The sequence below is a fragment of the Nuphar pumila genome, chromosome 14, assembly GCF_984573655.1.
Source record: "Nuphar pumila chromosome 14, dmNupPumi1.hap1.1, whole genome shotgun sequence".
Taxonomy (NCBI): domain Eukaryota; kingdom Viridiplantae; phylum Streptophyta; class Magnoliopsida; order Nymphaeales; family Nymphaeaceae; genus Nuphar; species Nuphar pumila.
This window is the reverse complement of record NC_143262.1, coordinates 76,261,656-76,280,292: the sequence shown is the minus strand read 5'-3', so window position 1 is coordinate 76,280,292 and position 18,637 is coordinate 76,261,656. Positions and strand designations below refer to the sequence as shown.

The 18,637-nt window shown below is 36.8% G+C and overlaps 1 pseudogene; it reads right to left on the bottom strand.

Annotated features, from left to right (window-relative positions):
* Positions 1-814: 814 nt before the first annotated feature.
* LOC149817012 (E3 ubiquitin-protein ligase PUB23 pseudogene) lies at positions 815-2,038 on the bottom strand (annotated as a pseudogene).
* Positions 2,039-18,637: the final 16,599 nt, after the last annotated feature.

The following is an 18,637-nucleotide window of genomic DNA, read 5'->3' as shown; positions in this document are numbered from 1 at the left end:
GGCCGTCGCCGACCATCGTTGGCCGTCGCAGGGGGAGGCCTCCACCCTCATACTCAGCCTCCTCTGCAAGCTCGACGGGAGGGCGGAGCTCTACCGAGACGTACCCCTCTCCTACCTCTTCCTTGGTTTTCAGGCGGTTCAACTCCGCCTTCGAGGAGGGCGGAGCTCTACCAAGGCTTTCACGCGGTTCAACTTCCTTGGTTTTCAGGTGGTTCAACTCCTCTGCAAGCTCGACAGGAGGGCAGAGCTCTACCAAGGCTTTCAGGTGGTTTAACTCCGCCTTCGAGGAGGCATACCGGGCGCAGACTGCGTCGATCGTGGTGGAGGACATGAAACGGGGACGGGGCGGGGACGGGGATGGGGCAGGGACGGGGACGGGGCGGGGGTGGAGGACATGAAACGGGGATGAAGGCGGGGGTGGAGGATAAAATCCATCCCCGCCGCGGAGGCGGGGCGGGGGTGGAGGATAAAATTTTGAGGCAGGGCGGGGGTGGAAACCTTGTCCCCCGCCCCGCCCCGCCCCGCCCCACTGTCATCCCTACATATCTGTAGTCTCAAATTTGCTAAAAACAACACAAACGCCTAATCGAAAATGAAGTGCATGCATGTTAGATCAGCTGGCTATCATAAATTGAACACGTTCTTCATCTCTAAGCCCCAAATTGCTTGGATCGAAAGTATGAGATTGAAAAACCTGCTAGATGCAAGGAAAAGACTATTGCTTGATAATCATTCTTTATGTACACTTTTAACAATTTGTATTAAAAGTTTAAAAAATAGGAAGAAGGATAAAAAACAATTTCTCTTTTGGTGCTTAGTTGAACTGGTAGTCAGGGAATAAATGGACACATGGGGAATTCCTCCAAATCTTAGAGTGCATCTTAATCATCTCCTTGGCCTTCTTCTTTGTCATTGTACTGCCTTCCACCTGAAGTACCAAACACAACTTTGAAACAGCTCCAATCTGAAGCATCTCTTGAATCACAGGATTTGCTGAGTACTTGCATAGCGAGTATAAGATCCTAACAGCCCTATCATTGGTAGTGTGTGAGACCCTCATCATCTTCCTGGAAACTGCTGCAATCCCAGCTGCATGTTTTACCAAGCTTTCCCTTCCCTCCGCACACCCACAAAGCATATCCAAAAGCCACATGAGCATCTCACACATCCTCCTCTCTGATGTATCTATGATGAGCTCTACCAACACTGAAACTGCACCGAACTCCACTACCTTGATCTTATTCCTCCCCCAATTGCACACCTCTATCAAGACCTGCAATGCGCACTTTGTTGCTTGGTGAGATATTTGATCTCTCAGTATCTGGACAACACCGGCCAAGAGATCACCCCTCACACTCATCAAGAACACGGGGTTCAACCCCTCGAACACCATCTTCAGCACAAAGCAAGCATGCATCCTTGATTGGCAATTACCTTTGAGCAACACCCACGTTAGCGATTCAATCAGATCTACACCTTTGGCAGCGAGATCTTTCAAATCTTCCTGTGTGATCTCTATGATATAGAGAAGGTTCAAGGCTTCTCGAATGACCAACAGTCTCTCGGATTCGTTGCCACCTTCTCCTTGTGTGAGTGTTTGGATCAGTGCGGCGAGCTGTTTCGCCGTTCCGGTGGACTGAACGCAGTTTTTGTTGCGTTCGCTCTCGGAGGTCAAGGCCTTGAGTTTCAGAAGGGATCTCAATTGGACTTCATGGTTATAAGATTGGAAATCTTGCAGAAGATTCAGGATGGTTGTTGTGTCAACGGGAGGCTTTGGTGTGGGGATCCTCTCGACACCGCGGGAGGCGTTCTCCACGCACCAGTTCTGTATGAGGCGGCGTAGGGTGTGGTTGGGGGTCATGCTGAAGTCTGTCAAGGGCTGGTTTGTGACCGGGCAGGCCTTGTTCTTGTATAAGAAAATCCACTTCTCCATGCTTTCTCTGTCATATGTGATGCCTGTATACATGGTAACAGGATCTCTCATTATATCAAGAGAGATGGGGCAGGTGAAGAAGGGAGGAACCTCAACCACATCCATCGGAGAGCACCAAAGGCCAAACCCTGAAAATTCTTCGGTATCCAATAGGTTACCAATCAATGATACAAGAAGTCTTGCACGATAGAGAGAAGAGAGAGATTTGGTTTGTGAGCTATTGGATGATGAAGCCAAGGGGATGATTTATATGAAAGATGAGAGAGCAAGTCAACGATATGGAAGAGGTGGAGAGAGAGAGAGAGAGAGAGAGAGAGAGAGAGGAAATACGGGTTGCCCACGGCCACGATATGGAGGAGAAAATTGTTGGAGAGACACTCGAAGTTGCCGACTTTAACCAGGCCGTGTATAGGCTGTCAAATCTCTATCAACTAATTAAGGACGGTGCAGCCTTTGACCATGTCACCGTCCATATTTTGAATTTTCCTTTTTTGCCCCTCTCTTTCTCTCTCTCTAGGTCAATTTTTTTTCTCTCTCTCTCTCTCTCTCTCTCTTTTTTGTTAGGTTGATTTTCCTTGTCTTTTTTGTTTAAGGAATGTTGATTTTCCCTTGTCAAAGCTTATTACTTGTACCAATATTTTAAAAGTCACAAACTAGTGGCCGCCACTATGTCTATTACGGTGATTTTGGATTGTCCAATTATTCAATCTCACACGAGTTCCCAAATTTGACACATGCTCATATGACACCGTTGAACATAAACTTTGGCCTGATATCCACTTTGGGCAAGGACCTCAATTCTTAAGGAAGGTTGTTTTGACCAAATCTACCCCATGGATATGTTCAACATGCATAACATAATAGGAATCTACTCTTAAATCATATTCTTATGATGTAAAAAGAATATTCAAGGGTTAAAAAATTGAGTACATTGTGAATGTCACTTGTCAATTGAAATTTTAATCCTGAAAAAACTACACATCATGAAAACAAGATTCAAGATCCAGTTTCTACTACACCAAATATGTAGATCACATCTACAGGGGATGATGTGCAAAAAGAAATAAAAAAATAAAGTTTTAGATTAGAAGGTCCCTTACCCACTAGGGTCGCAAATATCATGGCTTCTTTGTATAGCATTGTTGGATTCGTTATATGTAACATCATGATTTTTTTGGTGACATTTACAGATCGATATATTCTGAAAATAGTGTGGTATTTTAAAAAAAAACCCCACGTTTATCAAAAAATATAATGATATTAACCAAGAAACTTGACCAATGAAACCATTCTTCAAAACTTTGCATTTTTCTACTCTTTCCTTTATATTAGTTATCTTCATGTTTTTAATAATTACATGCCCCAATATTTTTCCACAGGGAACAAACAAAGGTTATAATTTAGTGCCAGATTGTATGGTTCTTGTTGCTTCAGTCGTGTCAAGAGAGCCTTGATCAACTTGAGCCCGGTTTGCAGATCCAATTGTCTTACTTGAAGGCCCCAATGGGGGTTGGCGTAGTGGGGTGGGTCCTTGGCTGTTAGATGGGCAGTCAAGGTTTGATTTTCATAGGCATCCCTTCCTCTGCACAAGACAATGCGTAGCATGGGCATGGGTCCTAGTCTCGGAGTTTTACGCTGCCGGCCGGCACAACAACTGTAGGTATGGCAGGCTGCGCCAGTGCGACCAGGCCGGATGCGATTTCTTCGGGTTATAAAAAAAAAAAAGTGAATCACTTGAAGGATTTTTACCACAATTTGGTTGGATGAATTGACACCATCACCTTTGAGGCCCTTCAAGGGCCAATATTGGACCATCCCCATCATTGTCAATCAACTCGATTGCAACACATCCCCTCTGTTTGAGCCCATGGCCGAGTCTTCCATCTGACCCTTGTCAAAGTCTAATTAGGCTGCCGACTGTAGGAGGGTGTAGAGAGACAAGACTGGCCCATCCACAGCTTGGTGGGAACCACATTGGTGGAGCCTGATCCTTTTGCCTGCACATAAAAAAATTGGAAGGGACGTTTTTATGCAGTCAAGCAATGCATCAAGGTTGTCTTCTTCAAAGATGTGGGTCTTCATGCAGGATTTGGTCATTTTCCATCACCATTATTTGTTGGGGGAGGACTATTCATTCATCCTACTTTCCTCACTCGGGTAATCCAGCTGCTCCTTTGCTGTGTTCACTCGGTGAGAAGGGGGACCGCAGGGGTTTTAGCAACAGGAGGCCAGCCAAAGAGAGAGAGAGAGAGAGAGAGAGAGAGAGAGAGAGAGAGAGAGAGAGAGGTTTTTCTTTGGAATATCGAAAAAAAAAGTATTGTTCAGTCCGCATTTTTTTCATGCTGATAATTGTATGCCTCTTCTTACACAAAACCCAAGAAAAACGATTCTTCCTATTTCTCTGTCATCATATTTTTAGAATATCTTGATTTTATCAACGTATTTTGAAAGGCTGAAAAATTCCCCAAAAATGTGTTATTAGTTACAACATATCACATATTTTGCAAATTTAGCATTTTCATCCGCATGTTAATGTGATATAACAAGTTTTTTAATATTTCTATATTTTTTATATTCTCGTTAAAAGTTTGCCCTTTGCATTTCTTATACAATTTATGTATGCTGATATTTTGCCAATTAGACTTTGAAAAATAACAAAAAAAGATATATATCATTATATTCTCGTTGGCCAATATATATATATATATATACTTTTATACCAGCAAATCCCAACAATATCCTAAATAAAATTAAAGGTAATTTAAATGAAAAATTAAAGACGAGCAAATTAATTCATTTTTCACCTCTTTGCCCACTCCAAAAGAGCCCCAATAAGCGTAGGCTGATTTTTGCCTGTTTAATCTGACTTGGAATTTGCAAAGAAAGACCTTATAGAAAAGTCTCTCACTTCAAAAAAAAAAAAAAACGTGAGAAAGTAGCCATGATTCATTTTTCTTCGGCTTTTGTAGTATAGCAAACGTCTCCTTGTGGTGGGGCGTTGTAGGTTCAAAACCCAGTGGTACGTTGAAGAATAACTGGTGGGGTCTGCCTAACCCCAGCTTGCTCAGGAGCCATTGCTTAAATATAAACACAGCTTTGACTTTCAAACTTTCAGAAGAACTATTCACTATCATCCATTAATCCATTATCTTGAATGCCAAATTTCAATATATTTTGTTCTCAGATATTGATTGTATGGATATAAAAGTTCTTTTTTTTATAGGCAAGTTACGGTTAATTAGGCAGACCATTAATTACCATTGTATTAATTAGAATTTTATTCAAGAAATAGAAATTACATGTTCCTTTCCATGGGAAATCAGTTGGGTGGCTTATCTTTCCTGCAACACTCCCAACCACAGCTAAGTAAAGCCAAGTTGTATTGCTACATAATCACGATGTTTTGGCAACAAACATGCTTTTCTCTTTGCATAAGAGTATCCAGCTACAGCTTTAGGCAATAAGTTGCATATGCTGACACGTATGACTACATAAGGAGGGTTATCCTTCCAATACTTCCAAGTTTGATTTTTTTAATATCTCCATAAAGTCAACAATATCTGTACCTTCTTTCAGAACAAAAAAAACTCTCACTTGGATCCAGTAATAGATCTAACTGCACATATATGCTTTGTATAATTTATTTACTATATTAGAAAGTTTAATTATGTTTAATATACTATAAGATTTTATTTTTCAAAATGAAAAATCAATGGTCAACAATTCATGAAAATAAATGTAGTTTAAAAATCAGAAAATGATTGTACTGTAAAACAAAAGTGACACGTTTTTTAAAATGTCCTATAATTTTTTAAATCCACTAGATGTTCAAATTTATATATATATATATATATATATATATCAATATATATATATATATATATATATATATATATATACATATATATATATATATATATATATATATATATATATATATTTTACTTTAAAAGAACTTTTTTGCACTTCACATCAGCAAATTTCTTCCAAATATGCGAACTTTCTCTAATATGAGAATATACAAATTTTCTTCAAATTATATGAATTTTCTTCCCACAATGAGCACACAATTTTTAACTAAATACTCTCATATTTGTAAATGTGACCTTCGCATATGAATGTCCTCATACGTACATTTGCGAATGTCGTCCTGCCTATATATACCCTTTATGAGATTTTAGTAAAAAAAAAGTTTGAACATTTTGGAGACAAACTCATAGTTGTGAATGTCATAATGTTTTTAGGAATGTTATGACATATCAAACAAAGAGTCTCTTGCATGGTATTTGCAAAAGTATATCATTAAAGGTAAAAAACTATTAGCGATGCTTCAAAAGCGACACTTTTGCAAATACCAGTTAAGAGGCCCTTTGTCATACATGTCCTGACATTTGAAAATACATTGACATTCACAAATGTGTGAGGACATTTGCAAATGCGAGAGTATATAGTAAAGTGAGGTTTGCACATTTTGGGGCTATGCACAGCTATTAGAAAAATTGCATATTTGGGAGAAAATTATGAAATTCTCATATTTGAGAGAAAATTCATATTTTTAGAAAAAAAATCCACATATTTGAGAGGAAATTTGCATATATGAGGGAAAATTGGCGTGTGCAAAGTATAAAAAGGTCACTTTATAGCAAAAAACTTGCGAATTTGGGCATGGAGAGATTTAAAAAATTGTAAGACATTTAAAAAAATATGTCAATGTTGTCGTACAGTACGATCATTTTCTATTTAAAAATGATGTAAAACATTATATTTGAGTCAACTTTAAACATATAAAAACAGTGAATAGAACATGATAAACATGATCTAAAGGTTAGATTTTCTTGTGAAAACTTACATATGCACCACCATAAGCAGTAGTGATAATGTACCACCACAAAAACACCCTATATTTATATAATCACTAGAATATGAGAATGGGAAATATGAGAACTAATTGTGAACCGCTATTTTCATAGATTTTTTGTCCTTTTCTCTTGAATCTAACCATACGGATGTGTTCAACATGCTTGGATTTATAAGGACCCTCTCTTGAATAATCTGATTTTGATGCATAAATGTGATTTTTTAAGGTTTTAAAATCAATGGCTCAAAATCTTCATAAATATTCAAGCATTAAAAAATCATATTTTTCATAAAAAATACATGGTTGATTCCTAGCAAATTCACCATACCAAGCACAGCCACATGGTTGGATTTGCAAAAAAAAAATGTTAGAAATGCCAATATTTCTAGTTCTCATATTCCACTTCTCATATTTCAGTTTTCATATTCTAGTCTGTAACAGTGGACAAGCAAATCACACATCGTCCACTGTTATCAGGTCAATATCCACCGCTGATCGGGCGTAGATCAGCAGTGAATATTTTTTACTGAAAACACACTTTTAGTGGCGGTTGCAACTGCCACTAAAAGTTAATTTTTTGCTCAAACAATTAGTGACAGTCATGACCGCGCTAATTGTCTTTTTTTTTTTGCACAATTTTGATGCGCAAAACATGTCCGATCATCATTTGACATTACTGGTTTTCCTATATATAGCTGAACGGGCTGAGCCTGAGCTCATAACTAGCCTAAGTTAATCAAGAAAAGCTCGAGTTGAAAAATTCAAAAGATGACACTATCAATACCAAACAATAATCCTTTGAATTCAAATGCTAATGACATAACTAGCTATAGATTGATGACATTAGTTAATGTTCACCATGTTTTTAAATTAACCCTAATATTCAATACGGCAATCCTACGGTCTATGAGAGAGAGCAGCAACTGAGTCCAAGTCGCATGATATAACACGTCAACGAGTCGGTTTAGTTGGTGAACATGAACTTGGCCCAAAACAGGTGAAATTAATTGGTGTACTCAGCCGGGTTTTGGTTTTGACTAAGCTTCTTCAGTTGGCCTTATCTCTATGCCATATATATATATATATATATATATATATATATATATATATATATATATATATATATATATATATATATATATATATATATATTCCATACAAATGTTTGTATACACAAATGTCATTAAAACACTATACTGCAAGTTGTTTTGATCCAAATGTAGACGGATTCAGGATAGTCCAAATGCTAAGGATCAGCATTTTGATCATATTTTTTTGGGCTAAAAATACGATTCTAGTCTAAAAAGTTTCACATATTATAGGCCTTTGAATTTTCAAGCTTTATAAAACCCTACTTACATGCCCTTAATCAGATAATCCAAGCACTAAACAAAACATGTATATCATCACATATCTAAGATTAGTTTTATGAAAAACACAAAGAAAGAAGCATTTGTACATACAAATGGCTTTGGAAAATATTATCCCTTGCGTACTTTGCTATATGGATTGGCTTAAAAGTCTCCAAGTTGAAGGACGTTGCAAATTTAATACTTGAAGTATACAACCTTTGATGGAAGGCTGAATCTGAAAGTACTGTCAAGGGACCCAGTGGACCTCAGAGGATTTACCAGTGTAAGTCTGAACTAGTGTTGGTTGGGTTCACAACCATCGTGACTGCAGCCAATGAAAATCAAGTTATTGTTTGGCTTAATAAAGAAAAAATTATGCGTTTCTCATGGGAAATTGAAATATGTAAACTGGTATGAACTGAGATTTTCATAGATTTTTTGAAAATATAACCTTATAAATACATTAGGTGTGGTCCATTTCCTTGGAATCAACTATTAGATCATCCTAATCGGATCAAAAAATGTGAATTTGTATGTCTGAATATTTATGAAAATTCTGAGCTGTTGATTTTCAAACCTTAAAAGATCTTTCTTATATACCTTAATTGAACGATCGAAGAGTCTGTTTCTATAAAACCAAGCATCTAGATAGCACCCGTACAGTAAAATTTTAGAAAAATTTAAAAAAACCTATAAAATCTTGTGCATATCAGTTTACATATTTTGCTGGTTTACTTATTCCAGTTATCGTTTTTCTCATAATTAAAATATAAATAGTATATTTTTTATAAAACATACAAAAGCTTGACTCACGCGAACCATCCATGTTGCCTCGTCATGAGTTTCAGGTCAACTTAGCTATGATCGGGTTAATGGGTTTGCCAATCATGTCCTGAATGTAGTTTCCCAACAACAGAAGCTAAACGAGTAACACGAGCAAGTCAAGTCAGAGCATGTTTTCAATGCCCTGTGATTCTTGGATTTCCTTAAGATCATTTGATTGTAGATGACAATAACAACACTTTCTTACGGTTAGTGAAACATAAGAAAAGTCCAAATTGTGATTATGATTTGTTTTTGTATTAATCTTGTGAAAGTTGGTCTCAAGATTAGCCTTTGATCTTCTATTTTCTCAGCTCTTATAGTTTATCACCACCTATGACCAAATACATACCCACAATCTTTAAGAAAGAAGACAATAAAAAAAAACATTGGAAATAAAGGTTGCACATTAAATTCTAAATGAAAGAAATGACCATATCTTATTATTTAAAGTGGGAAGAGGGGCATTGGTGTGCTCACTACAAGGAAATAGGTGATTAGCGACATAATTATTCCGTCGCTAGTTAGCGACGGATTAATGAGAGAAACACATCCGTCGCTATAACCAATGAAATTTATGAAAATAGCGACGAAATCCGCCCGGAGACGCGCATGTAATTTGTAAAATTCCGGCAGGGGGTCGACCCCCTGCGTTTTCCGGCAGGGGGTCAACCCCATGCATTTCGGTAGGTCATTGGGTGCTGAGCTTCTCAAGGCCAATGCAAGATGTTTTCATTTGCCTCATTTTTTTTTTCGGCAGGTGGTGACTTCATTTTAAAACAGTGTTTTTTGCAGATTTCTCAACAGAACCCGCTTGTGCTCAGCCACCCGTGGTAAGTAAGTGACAAAAATAATGCAAATCAGGTAAATACCCGTGGTGAGTAAGTGATGCAAGCGCATCACATGTTATTTAATTTATTGGATATAACACTTTATTGTTCACACACTGACTTAGTTGTTGATATCTAAGGTTGCTTTGTTGGAGTTCGGAGATCATGCTGAGCATGATTTTAATGTATGAGAATAGAAGTGTTCTTATTTTTGGAGTACGGATTCCATGCTAAGCATGATAGTAGTTAGTAGAATATTGAAGTGTGTTTGCTACAGGTACATGTTTGACATTTGTTTAATATGAATAATTTTGATGTATTGCAATGTTTGATGTAATTGTATCCATGCTTGCATGTAGTTACTTTTAATTTGATTATGACTTCTATGTGAAATTGTATAATGAAAGCATGCTTCAAATGAATGTATCGTGTCATTAATAGTTTGCACATGAAAATATTAAGTTATCAATGCATGCATTATAATTTTTGTTATTTTATGACATCATATATTGCATGATAAATTTGATATTTTCTTCATCATAGCATTCTGATGGTTCTTTTTTAACTGGTTATGTTATTATTCGTAACATCATATGATAAAATGACTGCAAACCGTGAATGGATGTACCGTAGGATAGTGGACAATGAGTTATCGCATGAATATATGGATGATGTTGAAAGTTTTATTGAATTTACAACGGCAAGTGTCAGTACAGTGGATCCCACAGGTCGGATTAGGTGTCCATGCAAAATTTGTAAGAATAATCGATTTGTAAAACCTCATGACGTTAGACATCACCTATAAATCAATGTTTGGAACATATGAACCATTCATATTAGGCTCGCAAGCTCAACAAGTTTATTATACTTCATATCCGAGTATAAAAAGTCAGATAGAAATGAATGGTGGGCAATTTGCAAGGTGAAGTCCAAAGTATACCCTAAGTATGATCAGTTACAGAAAGACAAGTTAGCTGAAGACAGTGATTACTATCAATCAGATGATATCTATGACTTCTCTTATGGTTATGATGTTTCGCATGATATGCATGTCATATCTGAATTGGCCGCTGAAACATTCATAGAAGAATGTGATCCAAATGATATACCAAGTGGATGGGTAAACAATGAAGAAGAAGAAGAAGAAGAAGAAGAAGAAGAAGAAGAAGAAGAAAGTCAAACAAGTGACGAGGAAGAATTCTCAAGCTAGTGAGAAAAATTTTATAATACAAACCTCTATTTGAATGCATTGCAATACTTGATGTGAATGATTTGAATTATTTGAATGTATTGTAATACTTGATGCGAATGAATGAGTTGCATTGAAATACTTGATGTGAATGATTTGAATGATTTAAATGTATTATAATACTTGATACAAATGATTTGAATGCATTGCAATACTTGATGTGAATGATTTGAATGTATTGTAATACTTGATGCGAATGAATGAGTTGTATTGCAATACTTGATGTGAATGATTTGAATTATTTGAATGTATTGTAATACTTGATGCGAATGATTTGAATGCATTGCAATACTTGATGTGAATGATTTGAATGCATTGCAATACTTGATGTGAATGACTTGAATGTATTGTAATACTTGATGTGAATGACTTGAATGTATTCTAATGCTTGATGTAATGACTTGAATGTATTGTAATACTTGATGCGAATGAATAAGTTGTATTGTACTTGATGTGAATGATTTAAATGTATTGTAATACTTGTTGCGAATCATTTGAACATATTGCAATACTTGATGCAAATGATTTGAATGTATTGTAATACTTGATGCAAATTATTTGAATGTATTGTATGACATTTGTTATTTGTTAGAATATGGTTCGTGGAGGTTACAGTGGTCGTTCATCTAGTAGTAGCCAGGCCCAACCTTCATCTTCACGAGATCCTGTGATAGGTATATCATTTAACTAATTGGATGCTTGATTAGTTGAAATGCGCATTCTGAGAATTTCTAACATATTTTTTTACAGATGATGTTTCGCCTGTACACGACCCACCTACACCAGTTGATCACACAAGTCAGTAGCCAACACAGGATGCAGGGTCTTCTCAGTCTGGCACAAGAAGACTCATTCGAATAGTGTATATCGATAATTGATCGTAAGTATTTCGTTTTCAATTTTTGCATATCTTATAAATATTTTATATTGATATTTACTGTGTACCAATTCATAAACAACATGAGGTTTGAGCCACAAGAAGTAGTACGCGAGATTAAGAATTTACTTCTTCAACATCTACTAAGAGTAGTCGCTTAATGGAAAGAGTATCCAAAAGAGGTGATAGACAGATTGTGGTCCTCATTTACGGTATACAGTTGTTTGTCATAGTTAATGTGTTTCATATTTAATTTTTTTTTATAATCATGTCTACTAACTTTTTGAAAATATATATAGGCTTCGAATTGCTTCGCGATTACGGTGGAGGAACATGATGCAAAGAAGGTGTGGCAGACAGTGACTGTCAATCGATTTGCAGACATGCTGCACAATATAAAGACTGCAGCAAAAAAAACATCTGGCAGAATAGATGATCCACTACAGTGGAAGGGCCATGACCCTATTACTATTAGGAGAGATTATTGAGAGGGAATGTGCGACAAGTGGGTGGGGGATGCATTTCAAAATTGCTTTGCGAAGGCTGCACAAAATCGACCGAAAATGCCCAAAGCCCATCTACACACAGGTGGATCTAAGACTTTTGGGAGCCACCTGAAGAAAATGGTAACTCATCAATATATAATATTAATTTTATAAGTATTGTTGCAAACTTGTTAACTAAATCTTTTATCATTTAACTTCGCAGGAAGCAGAAAAAGGAGACATTATACCATATAAGAATGTGTTTGTTGAAACACATAAACGGAAGACCACGGGAGACTTCGTATAAGAGAAGACGAGAACGGTAACGATAAGCATTTATTCTATTAATAATCATTGCAATATGCAATTTATCATAATGTTATCATTAATTATTAATGCATACTGTAAACATTATTTTGTAGGAGGCATATGAGCAACAGATGGTAGAGCAATATGACGATGACGCTACTCAACATCCATCATTTGATCCTGCAGCATGGGTGACTGCAACAGGTGAACCCAAAAATGGTCGTGTGTTCGGGTTTGGGAGTAATATGAACACTTCACCTGTTATTGCTTCTTCCAGTTATGACTCACAGACTTCTTCCGTCGACATAAGCTCCAAGCGGCATCCTATTCTTTTCGATAATGATGTAGGCCAGATCGTTAAGGACATAATGCGTGACTACTTCCATGAAACCGTCGCCGACGTTCTTCAAGTTGAGTTCAACAATTTTTTGCTGAGCAGAGGAACTTCGATTGCAAGCCCCTCTCAGGTATGAAAGTTTTATGCAATATATTGCATGTCGTTAGATTTCATGTAACTTTGATTACCTTAACATATTCAGTTTTTTTGACTGCCTTAGAATACATATGAGCATGCTATAATCACATTTTTAGTTTTTTAACTGTCGTAGAACACATATGAGCATGCTAGAATCACATATACAACTTTTTGCCTGCCTTAGAGCACATATGAGCATGGTAGAATCACATATAGAGTTTTTCTGACTGCCTTAGAACACATATGAGCATGCTATAATCACATATTCAGTTTTTGACTGCCTTAGAACACATATGAGCATGATTGAATAACATATATAGCCTTTTGCCTGCCTTAGAGCACATATGAGCATAGTAGAATCACATATAGAGTTTTTTTACTGCCTTAGAGCACATATGAGCATGCTATAATCACATATAAGGTTTTTTGCCTGCCTTAGAGCACATATGAGCATGATAAAATCACATATAAAGTTTTTTTGACTACCTTAGAACACATATGAGCATGCTATAATCACATATTCAGTTTTTTGACTGCCTTAGAACACATATGAGCATGCTATAATCACATATTCAGTTTTTTGACTGCCTTAAAAGACACATGAGCATGCTAGAATCACATATAGAGTTTTTTTACTGCCTTAGAACACATATCATTCATGATAGAATCACATATAAAGTTTTTTTCTTTGCCTGCCTTAGAGCACATATGAGCATGATAGAATCACATATAAAGTTTTTTTGACTGCCTTAGAACATATATGAGCATGCTATAATCACATATTCAGTTTTTTTACTGCTTTAGAACACATATGAGCATGATCGAATCACATATATAGCTTTTTGCCTGCCTTAGAGCACATATGAGCATGGTAGAATGACATATAGAGTTTTTTTGGCTGCCTTAGAACACATATGAGCATGATATAATCACATATAGAGTTTTTTTACTGCCTTAGAACACATATCATTGATGATAGAATCACATATAGAGTTTTTTGCCTGCCTTAGAGCATATATGAGCATGATAGAATCACATATAGAGTTTTTTTACTGTCTTAGAACATATATGAGCACATGATAGAATCACATATAGTGTATAATTTATTTCATTATATTTTGTTTATCAATACTGATTGTTCTTTTCTTGTGTAGGTTGCTAGCGGTAATCAACGTAGCGAAGCTAAAGGGACAGATCAGGGCAATGAACAAGAAGACGCACAAAATCTTGGGGTTGATTAGATTAATGTGTTGAATTTGTTATATTTTTTTTATTTCGAAAATGTAATTGTTGAATTGTAAATATTTAAACTTGTTAATTTTAAAGTGGAACCATTAATTATTTTAGTTTCCTTTTATATGTAATTTTATGTGTACTTTGTTTTTTATTTACAGGAAATATAAATTGTACAGGAAATATAAATTGTAGCGTTCTCGATATTTAATTTTCAAATATTTTTTTTATTTTTTTTCTTGTTTGCGACAGATATATCCGTCACTATACATATAATTTAGCGACGACTGTAAAACCGTCGCCAAGCCGAGATCGCTGTTTAGTACCGACAGATTTGCGACAGAATCCGTCATTCGTTATTCCGTCGCAATTAGTGACAGAACTAGCGACAGATTTATGCCGTCACCACTTAGCGTCGAAAAATTCACGACGTAAGATATCCGTCGCTACTTCATCGCTAATCCGTCGCTAAGCCGGTTAGCGACGGAATGAGGTCGTCACTAATCCACTGCTTTGTTGTAGTGGCTGAAATAATTTGCTTTAAAACTTTTTGCAAATTACAAAGAGGCTCTCTTGGGTTCAAATGTCATTTTCAATTTATAGTTATGTTTTGTCATAATGCCTCTGTCACCCAGAAGGGAGTAGTGAAATCCTATGGGGCCATTAAGAGAGAGAGAGATTACGAAAGATTATCTACAGACGTTGATCATGCATGTTTTACTCATATTTTTACATATTTTTATGCATGATCTTGAGCATATTTAAGGTTTAAATGCCCATGTTTAGTTGAGTTTGGCATGTTTTCATGCAGGGAAGCTTTGTTTCGAATTTCATAAAAAGCAAAGCTAAAATTAGCAATTTGGAGCGGTTTGAAGGCTTATGGATCGAATCCCAAAAAACAAATTGGTTCAAATGTTAAGATCTAGACTTGATCCATTTTTGAAGGCCCAAAAAGTCCAAAACACCCCTAAAGAGGCTCCAACAACGCTTTAGAATTAACTCATGTCCTAACATTGGTTTTAGAAATAAATGATAAGTTGAGGTGTTTTATAATTTTAAAAAATCAAGCCTTTCTTAATAAATTTTACAAAAACATCCCCTAACCTAGATTAGTGTATATATAATTTTTTTAGCCTAGAATTTATGCATCTTGCCTCAATCCTTTGTGTCCTCCACTCCTTCTTTCCTCCTCTTCTCCCAAGGTGCCATCCAACCTTTAGACCACTTATCTCGTCTGACAGTTGAGTTCACTATGGATAGTGCGCCTATAGGCGAGACTTTCTCTGATGAGCAACTATTGGTTGTCCAGAGCACACGTGTTCCTTGGTTTGCACACATTGTGAATTATTTGGCGACTGGATCTATACCGAAGTATTGGTCTAAAAGCGAGATACAACGCTTTAAGGCTCAAACAAATTATTATTTCTTTGAGGACCCAGAGTTATTTAAGGCATGTGCAAACCAAGTGATTCGCAGATGTGTGCCAGAAGAGGAGGTGAAATCGATCTTGAGTTTTTGTCATTTCTTAGTGTGTGGAAACCGTTTTAGCAGTTACAAGACAGTTGTTAAGGTTTTACAATCTGGATTTTATTGGCCAACATTGCATAATGATGCAATGAAATTCTGCAAGAAATGTGTCCACACAGACGAGCAATTTGTCCAAGCAAGACATGATGCCCTTGGTTCCCATTCTGATCGTGGATATATTTGATGTGTGGGAAATCGACTTTATGGGCCCGTTTCTACAGTCATTTGGCAATTTATATATCTTATTGGTAGTGGATTACGTCTCAAAGTAGGTAGAGGCGGTGGCTACCAAAACCAATGACCACAAAGTAGTGCTCAAGTTTATTAAGCACAATATCTTTAGTAGGTTTGGTGTACCTTATGCTATTATTAGTGATGAAGGCAAGCATTTTAAGAATATTCACATGGCTTCCCTTTTAAGGAAGTACTCAGTGTACTACAAAATTGCTACTCCATATCACCCACAGACGAGTGGCCAGACACAAGTCTCGAACAAGGAGATCAAGCGCATTTTAAAAAAGACGGTTAGGCCTGATCGCAAGAATTAGTCACAGAGATTAGATGATGCACTTGGGGCCTACCGTACTTCTTACAAAACTCCCATTGGCATGTCGCCTTATCGGTTGGTCTTTGAAAAGCCGTGTCATTTGCCAGTCGAGCTAGAGCATAGATCATACTGGACAATTAAGAAATTTAATTTTGATATGGCCCAAGCAGGAGCAAAGCAATGACTGCAGTTAATTGAGTAAGAAGAGATACGTAATGAGGCGTATGAAAATGCCAAAATTTATAAGGAACGAACAAGGCTTTTCATAACAAGCACATTCAACGAAAGTCATTCGTCTTAGGGCAAAAAGTTTGGCTTTTCAACTCCTAGTTACAGCTCTTCCCAGGCAAGCTCAGATCTAGCAAGATAGGATGGACCTTACATTGTTAGAGAAGTGATCTCATATAGTGTTGTGACAATGTTTGATCCGCGTACAAAGAGAATATTCAAGGTTAATGGGCAGAGATTGAAGCCCTATATCTCAGATCTCACTATGGGGCAGGATATCGAGTTTGTAGAACTCATTGATTGCCAGGACTAGGGCAAGTAATTTTTTTTGTATCATAGCTTAGCTGAAGCTTCAACTTCTGCATCTTGTGCTCGGTTAACTTAATACAACAAAAACACTCATGAATCTGGAAAAACTGACCTGGTAAAAAATCTCAAGGCTACAAGGTTCAGAAACTAATAGAGCATGAAAAAAGCCAGAAAAGTGGAGGCGATCTGATGTCTCTCATGATGGGTGTTCTTAGGGAGGATGTAATGGGTATTGATGGTCTAGTAAGCAATCATGATAACTGTAACTGGCTAATATAATTTTTTGTTCTTTTTGTTGTTGATAGAACTGGACTGCTGCATATTCAGTTCAGACCCACTTGCTTACAACTTTGTTGACTTCAAATTATTCTATCTTTTCATAGTGATGAATGCTTCTTGTTCTCAAAATATTACTCTCCATAATAAAAGAAAACGATAATTGTGTCCTGGATTCATTAGAAAGATTAAGCTGTTTTTTAGATAGACTATTTATAGCATGTACACAGCAAGATACATGGTCGCAGTGATATCTCTCAGGAAAAGGGTGAGGAGGGAGCTGTGAGTGATTATAGTATTGCCTACAACATTGAAACCAATACTATTGTAATTAATGTGTTATAAATTGTAGGGGATATAATTTTTTTTTACTTGAATGAGTATTGGTGACAGTCTTAACTGTCACCAATACCCTTTTTTTTAATGTTCTTTAGAGAACTAGTGACACTCATGCCGTCACCATTAACTTGTATTTGTGATGACCTAGCAGGCACCATACTCATGGAGGCATCACTTGTGTGGACCTACGGTGATGGCCAAAAAAGCTTATAATGACAGCTCTAATTAGTCAATATAACTAATAGTGACGGGACTTACAGTGTGGGACACTAAGCCGTCACTATAACTTACAGTGATGGTTTTTTCTACTTATAATGACTACTTGGAGCCATCACTATAGGTATTTTTTGGCTTAGTGTAATCTTCTTACACATGGTAGCTAAGGGTTGAGAGATGGCAGACAACCGAATTGAAAATCTTACTTTTTGAAATAAAAAGGAGCATGTAACATTTATTATTATTATTTTTTTTGTATGTATATGCATCAAAGTTAGTCTTGAATTCTATGATCACCCTCTTGATTTGAATTGAAGGATGTCTTTTTATTGCCTAGTCTGTGAGGACGAACCGCTGTTATAGTGATTTTTAGGTAGTAGTTGGAAGGCTGAGTGAAAGCTAAAGGGGAGTTGAATTTGATAATGGGCACATGAAAACTAAGGGCTAGCTGACGCCAGTATCCCAACGTGGTTGGGTGCACCAATGTTGTCGTCGTTATCATGCCTCATGAGAAAAGTAATTGTAGGGGTCCAGAGTTAGGTCGAGAAATTCCTTTTTGCCGTCTCTTGCTGTCCTTGTAGTTGATTGATTAGGGGAAATTACCAAAATGTACCCAAGTACATTTTCAACGACTTTGTTGCTGCAGTTAAGCTAGTGCAGTTTGACCAGATGTTTACTGGCTGCCATTAGGCCTGTAATGTGGAGAGGGTGTTGCGTGTGCACCCCAGGACCATGCACTTAACTACAGTGCGTGTTCCTGGTCCCCACTGAG